Raw genomic sequence first — 8,647 nt, 5'->3', positions numbered from 1 at the left:
ATAAAATCTTTAGCAGATTTATTAAGTTAGTTATTACTAGCCTTCAAATTTTTGCTAGTTAGATGAATCTTTTTTTATTTCTCACTAATGATTCATACAAAATGTCAAAGATGCGAAATTGTGTATTAAGGCTGTAAGGTTCTTTGTTGTGACCGCATGTTGGATTGGGTTTTTGAGTATTCAGTTCCCTCTGCTTTTGATTTAAACATGTCTGAAATGGTCAGTTCGTGCAATGGTTTAGTGTGTCTCAAACAACATGCGAATCGTTCCAATACTGATGATGCTATATATTTGTGGAACCCCAGTATTAGAAAATGGGAAATGCTAATGGATGAGGGCAATGGTTAATAATTTATTTAAAGAAAATTTTATGGAAAAAGAAAAAAAAAAAAAAGTTTTGATAGCTTTTTGCATTTTCCATTAAAATTGTGTCAAAATTGTCTTAAAATGGATTTGTTAACCATTGCCCTAAGGCAACTGTTAGCATAAACCTTAGAAAATTTAAGAGATTGCCTGATTCGTATTTAAGCAACTATTTTTCTAGCGACCAAGAAATTTGGGTTTCTACCGGATTTGCTTATCAATCCAAGACAAATTACTACAAGGTTGTAAAGCTTTGGACTACTCCAGTTGTGGCTGAGGTTTACACATTAAGCTCGGACTCATGGAGAAAGGTTGAAATCTCATTGAGATCAAAATATGATTTGTTAGTTGTGGTCTCTGATATCAACTTGTTTTCATCTGCTCAATTTGTTAGTGGGGCTTTGCATTGATTGGCTGAATGTGAAAGGGAAGGGGATTCCTAGATCAAAATATGATTTTGTCATTTGCTGTCGATAATGCCTGATGGAGATAAATTGCATGAGCAAAGTCTATTCATGTTCAAGGGAAAGTTGGCTTTCATAACATATGGATACCCCAAAAATTACAACGGCAAACTGTCAGACTCGCAATGCTTTATTTGGGTAATGAGGGATTATGGTTTGCTTCTTTTCTTCTTTCCATTCTTTTTGGTTTCATTTCTTAAAATTTTAACAACTAAATTTTTGGATGAAGAAGATGTAGCGGTTGTTTTTTGTTTTTGGTGTATTGTATTGATGGCATGATTTCTGAATAAAGGTCTCTCTCCCTGTGGTTGTATATATATAGAAAGAGTATCGTATCAACATAGGAAGATCTGACTGCAAATGATGAAACCCATAAATGTTTTTGTTTTTGTTTTTTTTTTTTTCTATTGTTATTGTGAATTTCTAGGAGTTTTCAGAGGTTATGAAGTTAAATTGTTCAATTCTGATTTGGATTTTCAAGATCTTTATTTTTAGAAATACAATTTTGTCAAGTGATCAATTTTTATGCTTTGTATCACTTACTGGTTCATTCTTGATCTTTGTATGATTCGTTTTTTCTTTTCTTTTCTATTCTCTTAATGGATTTGTAGAAACTTTAATTCTTGATGTGTATAACATACTCAAGTGCCAAGCTCTGAACAGTACTTGGTTTTTTTCTTTGTTTTTGAGGCCTTAGTAGAATTCTAATGGTATTTAGAACTTTGAATGCAGTTAGAAGAACATTCATGGATGCAGACGAATTGAGATGGGTACTTACACTTTATTCTTTCCTCCTTTAGTTCTATTAACTAAATCTTACAATACATTAATTTAAAAAAAAAAGTTTTAATTAATATTTAACAAATTTACGTATTTTAGTATTCTATATCTCTCTAAATTTTTCTTTGGTTTATTCATTTTCACAAATCACTAGTGAGCCTTTTACATGAAACAAATACTTTGTATTTTGTCTTTTTAACTAGAAGCCTCTAATTGTTTCAGGACCTACACTGTGTTTTATACTTTTTTTTTTTGGGCTGATTTTGCTATTTTACAGTTGCCTTAGTGTCTTCTCTTGTACTTTTAGCGTGGGATCTGTGATATGTTTGGTTCTACTATCTCGTAGGGCTGTTAATTTGTATATAGGTTTCTTTTGTTCGGTGAGAATTTACTAATTTATCAAAGAACAATCACCTACATTTTTATTTATTTTAATTTTAGAGGATGCTGTCATCTGTGCTCTAACATTGGATGTGTGAATAAATTATTTTTTTACATATAATATGGAGCATATTAAGTGATGGGAACATATTATAGTAGTTACCTAAATCTATAATTCCCCTATCCTAATCAATTTTATTCATTCTACCCCTAAAACACTATCATACAATTGAATGACTAAAGCTTATTTGCATGGGGAATTTTTAGACTACACCTTGAACAATTTAAAACAAAGTTTGAAATGTTAATGAAATTGGTAGTTCTTGAAGGTACCGTTACTTATAGATTAGTGATTGCATTCTTCTTTCATACCCTTTGTACTGCTTCCATTCTTTTCTTTGGTATGACAGCCAGCTAAAGGACCTCAATCTAATGGGAGTTCAGCCTGCTGAATTTAAAAATCTTTGTTATTTGTGAGAACTATAAGAAAAACATACATGTTTTCTAACATTATAGAAGTCATTTAACCTAATCATGTCATCATTTTTTTGCTGAATTTTTCTTAGAGATTATTGATTTTGGAGAGTTGTTAGTGAGTAGTCCATGCAAGGTCTGTTGCTTGAGTCTAGGGAAATTGTTTGATATGACTTGTGTGTGATAGTTTTCCGCTGTTTGTGTAGGCCCTGTAAATAGCTTTATGGAACTATTACCGTGTACTGTTAGTGTTAACTGTTAGCTATTCCAAGTAGCTTGATGTTGGTTTTATTGACTTGAGTTGGGTTGTGGCTTAATTTGTTGAATTGATTTTTGAAAAATGAAAAATTCTATTCAAATATCCAAATTAGCTGTAGTGCTGCGTTTTTGTACTTTGGTCCTAGATATAATGTTTATTTTTTGTTTTCTTGACCAAAGGTTTTGTTGTGGATTATTGATATGTGGATTGTAATAGTTTTAGGATGCATTAAGAAAGAGTTTGGTGGAATTGTTAACTAAGAGGGGTAAAAAGAACAACCTTTAATTGAGTTCAAGTTTTTAGTGTTTTAAATCATTGGTTTTTACCTTATTTTTAAAATTTGATATTGCCCTCATGTTGGACTTTCGGTTGGTTAAGTTTTTGTTATACCATCATAAAACCAACTATGATTATGATTGTTGTGTTCATTTTAGGTGGCATGACAATATCACTTGGTAAGATAAGAGATTTATGGTGGTGACAAGTTTTCTGCTAAACTTCAAGATCAAACATTCAAAATTAATCTCTTTAAGAAGAAAAGATTGGATCAACTTTAGCGTGCAAGGACAACCTGGAGAGAACTATAGTGTTTTGCTATTATGGTGCTACTGCAACAATAGAAAAGGAGATATTCATTGTACCTCTTAGAAAAGCTCTTGGGGGAGTTTCTTTTTTTTTTTTTTTTAATAACTTTTGGAAGTTTTTGGAGAGTGATTAATGATTAGGTTATACTTTTACATTGTATAGCTCTAAAAAGATAACTTAGAAAATTTGTTAAGATTAAGAAATTAGTATTATCTATGCATTTTTTTAGTACAAAACCTTGTGGTTTTGTGTTTTCTAATTAAAAATATAATTTTTTAGTAAAACAAAGGAGTGTCACGTGCCTTGCACGTGCAACTCTAACTAGTCTTATATAATAACGGAATAGTAACTCATATAACTACATTTCCAATCATTTTATTTTTCCTTCAAAAAAATAAAGAAAATTTATACTTTATTTATTATTATGCATTTCTATTCACTCTATCATCCAAAATAATTATTTTTCTTTCTTCTTTTTTTAAAAATAAACAATAGTAGTTATTTCATTTTTTTTTTAATGGGTGTATCACTATCTATATTACAAAAGTTAAGCATGAAGGGGGATTCTTCCGGCCACAAATTTCATAATTAGTGGGATAATAAGTTTTGATTGGTAATTTGGTATACTATAAAAGTAACATTAGTGATAGTCCTATATAAAAATTGTTTTGCACTAATTACAATTTGTCACTTTAATCCTCATGTAAAAAAATGTGTATGCAGCATTAGTATTAATAGAGTACATGAAATGAAAGGTACCTCACAAATTCCAGTTTCTTCATCTTTCTAATATGTTCGCCTATTTATTACTCCAAGAGTGTTCATTATTCAAAGTCTATACGTGAATACTGTATTCACAATTACTTGGCTAATTGAGTTTTTATTTTTTTCCCCCCCTCTTTCTTTATAAGGACATGCATAAAGTGTTTTGAGTTTTGAGCGAGCTACTTTTGGTTTTGGACCATGTTTTACATAATCAGTTTCAATGACCTCTTTTATTTCCTCTCAAAAATAAATAACAGATCCCAACAAAAGCTATCTAAATGGTTTGGAATCATGTTTAATCAACAACTAATTGCTCATTCCCCTTTATTATTGTGGGGCCAGTCAATCAACAGGCCCATTAAGGTCAGGATCGTTGGGCTTGTGGCCCATCCGAGGATGCATATCCGTCCGAGGAGGCCAAGTCAGGTCATAAGGCAATTACCGAGGGGGGGGTGGTAGTCAATATCACGAAGGTAGAGTTCTGTATTCGTCCGAGGACGCCATACTCCTCGGCAATATGCATTCGAGGACGATTAGGACGCGGTCTTGTTGCAACTGGACCTCAGAATTATGTCACCACTGAAGATAGGATAATAGACCAAGGGTAAAAGAGAAAAGACAAAGAAATATCTATAACTACAGCTGCCCCCGCATTAATTACCTCTCAACCAACTCTCTGGCCGCATTAATGTGGAGGTGATACCTGAACAGTAAGGAGGCAGCCTTACAGTTGCCCATAGGAAGTTCCAAGAGGTGCTAGATGGGACAGAAAGAAATCCTCCGAACCCAACCTACACGTGTGTGGTGAGGATGGAACACAAAGGGTGGTATATAAACTGAAAGAAGAGCATGCAAGAGGGGATTGGAACAAAAAAAGAAAGAAAGAAAACATAGACTGAAGAAGAAGAACGAAAAGAGAAAAAGAACTGTATCGATTATCAAAGAAAGCGATCGTTGCGCCAGCTCTGGGCCTTCAATATACGTGAGGGTGAACCTTTTCATTATACAAAAGTTAACCTAGTTCTTAACACTCGCGCTCTACAAATTAGATTGTTTGGGCCTATTTACGTACAAACCCAATATCGTTTTGGGTAGTTACAAATCGTGTCCTTACAATTGGCGCCGTCTGTGGGGAGAGCTTGTGTTAACTTAAAAGACTTCCGGTGCAACGTTTCTGATGGAGGAAGTGGGTCCACACCACCACGCAATGGGATAGCATCAGGAGGATGCCAACCTGCACCAGGCAGAGTCAAGGGGCTCCCAGCATGGTGATCCCCGACGGAGTCCCGAACGGAGAGAAGTCCATGAGGGGAGTGTACGTACAACTCATACCACCAGAAGCCACTCTCGTGGGAAGAGTCACGTCTCATACGCGAAGCATGATGGGAATCTGTAATGTGAGATCGCAGATTTGAAGAGAGAGTTGCGCCATGCATGGCAGGAGCGCTCCCCACCTTGTTTCGAACCATCATCTGAGGAGTCGAATGGAGCTAGTTATAGGCAGAGATCGAGAACACCGCCAAGCGAAACTTTCTCCTATGAAGAGGAGCACCGCCATCAACGTAAGCGTAGTAGTCCACCTAGTAGGGGCTTGGGAAATGATGCCATGAACAAAGCCTTGAGTCAAATTTCCAAGTCGCCCTTTACGAGAAACATAGACGATGCAATTCATCCTTGGCGATTCCATCAGCCTACGTTCTCTCTGTATGATGGCCATTCAGATCCGGTGGAACATGTAAGCTATTACAGCCAGAAGATGGCTATTTACTCCAGGGACGAGGCTTTGATGTGCAAAGTTTTTCCATCGAGTTTGGGTCTGACAGGGATGAGGTGGTTCAACGGCTTAAGGGCCAATTCTGTTGAATCTTTCAAAACACTGACTCGGGCTTTTGGTGCTCGCTTTATTACATGCAGCAGGACTCCTCGGCCTTTGGGATCTTTGCTGACTCTTTCTATGCGAGAGGGCGAGACTCTCAAGAATTACTCGGATAGGTACTGGGAAATGTTTAACGAAATAGAGGGAAAGAACGATGCTGTGGCTATAACCACTTTCAAAGCTGGTCTCCCAGCTGATCACGATTTGAGGAAATCCTTGACGGGCAAACTTGTCACCAGTGTGCGCCAACTGATGGACAGAATAGATAAGTACAGAAGGGTAGAGGAAGATCAACTTCAGAGGAAAGGAAAGGCCAAGGTGATCCCTTAGGAGAGGAGGGATTTCAGGTCGGACCATTACAATAACAGCCGACCATGGAGGGATTTTGTTGGGCAGTCGGGTTCGGCGGACGCCCAGGTTATTAATGCAGTATTTCGAGAGCCAGTGCAGCAGGTTTTGGAGAAGATAAAGAACGAGCCATTCTTCAAATGGCCGAACAAGATGGCGGGAGAGCCTAGGAAACGCAACCCGAACTTGTATTGCCATTATCATCAGGATCATGGGCACACGACATATAATTGCAGGAATTTATGGGACCACTTGGAACAGTTAGTCTGCGAAGGGAAATTGAAACAACTCTTGCATCACTCCAGTGGAAGGGCGAGCCAAGCAGGTTCAAAGGTGCGTGGGGACGCTTCATCAAGACTCCCCCTGGGTACGATTAACGTTATCTTTGCGGCCCCGGGAAGGACTGGATCTTGCCCCTCCAGAGTATTGTCGGTGTCCCGATCCCCGGCCGAGGATCATTCTCAAGCATTGAAGAGAGCTAAAGTGCGTGTCCCCCTGATTCTAGGCTTTTCGAATGAGGATATGGTTGGGACCATACAGCCCCATGAGGATGATTTGGTGGTAACGTTGAGAATTGGCGGGTACGATGTCAGAAGGGTGATGGTTGATCAGGGTAGCGCTGTGGATGTAATGTATCCAGACTTGTACAAGGGGCTAAGTTTGAAACCAGAGGACTTAACAACTTACAACTCTCCTCTGGTAAGTTTTGAGGGAAGGATGGTCACTCCTAAAGGACTGATTAGGCTGCCTGTGCAAGCAGGTACGGATGTGGTGGAGGTGGATTTTATTGTTGTGGATGTTTTTTCTCCGTACACGGCTATCATGGGCAGACCTTGGCATCACACCCTTAAAGCGGTCTCGTCTACTCTGCATCAGAAGGTGAAGTACCCATCCGGAGACCGAGTGTTGGAAATAGTAGGGAGTCAGGTGGCTGCTCGGCAGTGCCTGGTCGCAGCTATACAGCATCAGTCAGAAGCAGAACCTTGGCTACGGCCGACAATGGGTTATAGCAATTAAAGCCCCCAGTGTCAGGCTTGGACGTGCCAGCCAATGGGGTAGAGTGTGAAGATCTGGAAAAGGTAGTTGTAGCTGGTGATCCGGAAAAATTCTTCCAAGTTGGGGCTAATTTGCCTTTGCAAGAGAAGGCGAGGTTGCTGGAATTCCTCCGAGCCAATGTAGACGTTTTCACGTGGAACCCGTATGAAGCCCCAGGGGTGGACCCGAATTTCATTTGTCATCGGCTCAACGTGAATCCCGCCGTTATGCCCAGGAGGCAACCTCCTTGGCGACCATCGAAGGAACACGCCGAGGCGGTTAAAAGCAAAGTTGCCAAGCTCAAATAGGCTGGGGCTATCAAGGAAGTTTTTTATCCTCAGTGATTGGCCAATACGGTGGTAGTAAAAAAGAAGACTGGAAAATGGCGGGTGTGCGTGGACTTTACGGATCTTAATAAGGCTTGCCCCAAGGATCCATTTCCTATGCCGAAGATCGACCAGTTAATGGATGTAACCGTGGGTCACCCTAAGATGAGTTTCTTAGATGCCTTCCAAGGGTATCACCAAATACTGCTGGCCGCCGACGATTAGGAAAAGATTGCTTTTGTGACCCCGATTGGGAACTACCATTACAAGGTGATGCCCTTCAGTTTGAAAAACGCTGGATCTACCTACCAACGCATGATGACGAAAATGTTTGAACCGCAACTGGGTAGAAGTATTGAAGTTTATATCGATGATATGGTTGTGAAAAGTAAAGTGGTGTCCGAACATGTGGAGGACCTCATGAGTATCTTCGGGATACTAAGAAAACATAAGTTGCACTTGAATGCTTCAAAGTGCTCCTTTGGTGTAGGTTCCGGGAAGTTCTTGGGGTACATGGTGACCCATAGAGGAATTGAGGTGAACCCAGACCAGGTTAGGGCCATCAACGATTTGCAAGCCCCTCGGAACCCAAAAGAAGTGCAGAAACTGACTGGGATGACTGCTGCGTTGAATCGGTTCATCTCCAGGTCGGCTGAGAGGTGTCGTCCTTTTTTCCACCTATTACATAAGTAGCAAGGATTTGAATGGACCACGGATTGTGCTGAAGCATTCCAGTAGTTGAAAGAATACCTGTCCAGTTCACCTATCATGTTTAGTCCTGAGGTGGATGAGGTGTTGTTTGCTTATTTGGCGGTAGCCCCTCATGCAGTTAGTTTCGTCTTGATACGGGAGGACAATGGCGTCCAAAGGCCAGTTTATTATGTGAGTAAATCCCTCCATAAGGCCGAGGTGAGATATTTGTCATTAGAAAAGGCCATATTGGCGGTGATCCATGCAACACAAAAACTTCCGCACTACTTTCAGACCCATA

Source organism: Quercus lobata, chromosome 8, assembly GCF_001633185.2.
Source record: "Quercus lobata isolate SW786 chromosome 8, ValleyOak3.0 Primary Assembly, whole genome shotgun sequence".
Classification (NCBI taxonomy): domain Eukaryota; kingdom Viridiplantae; phylum Streptophyta; class Magnoliopsida; order Fagales; family Fagaceae; genus Quercus; species Quercus lobata.
The sequence above is the reverse complement of the archived record's forward strand: the minus strand, read 5'-3'. Positions refer to the sequence as shown.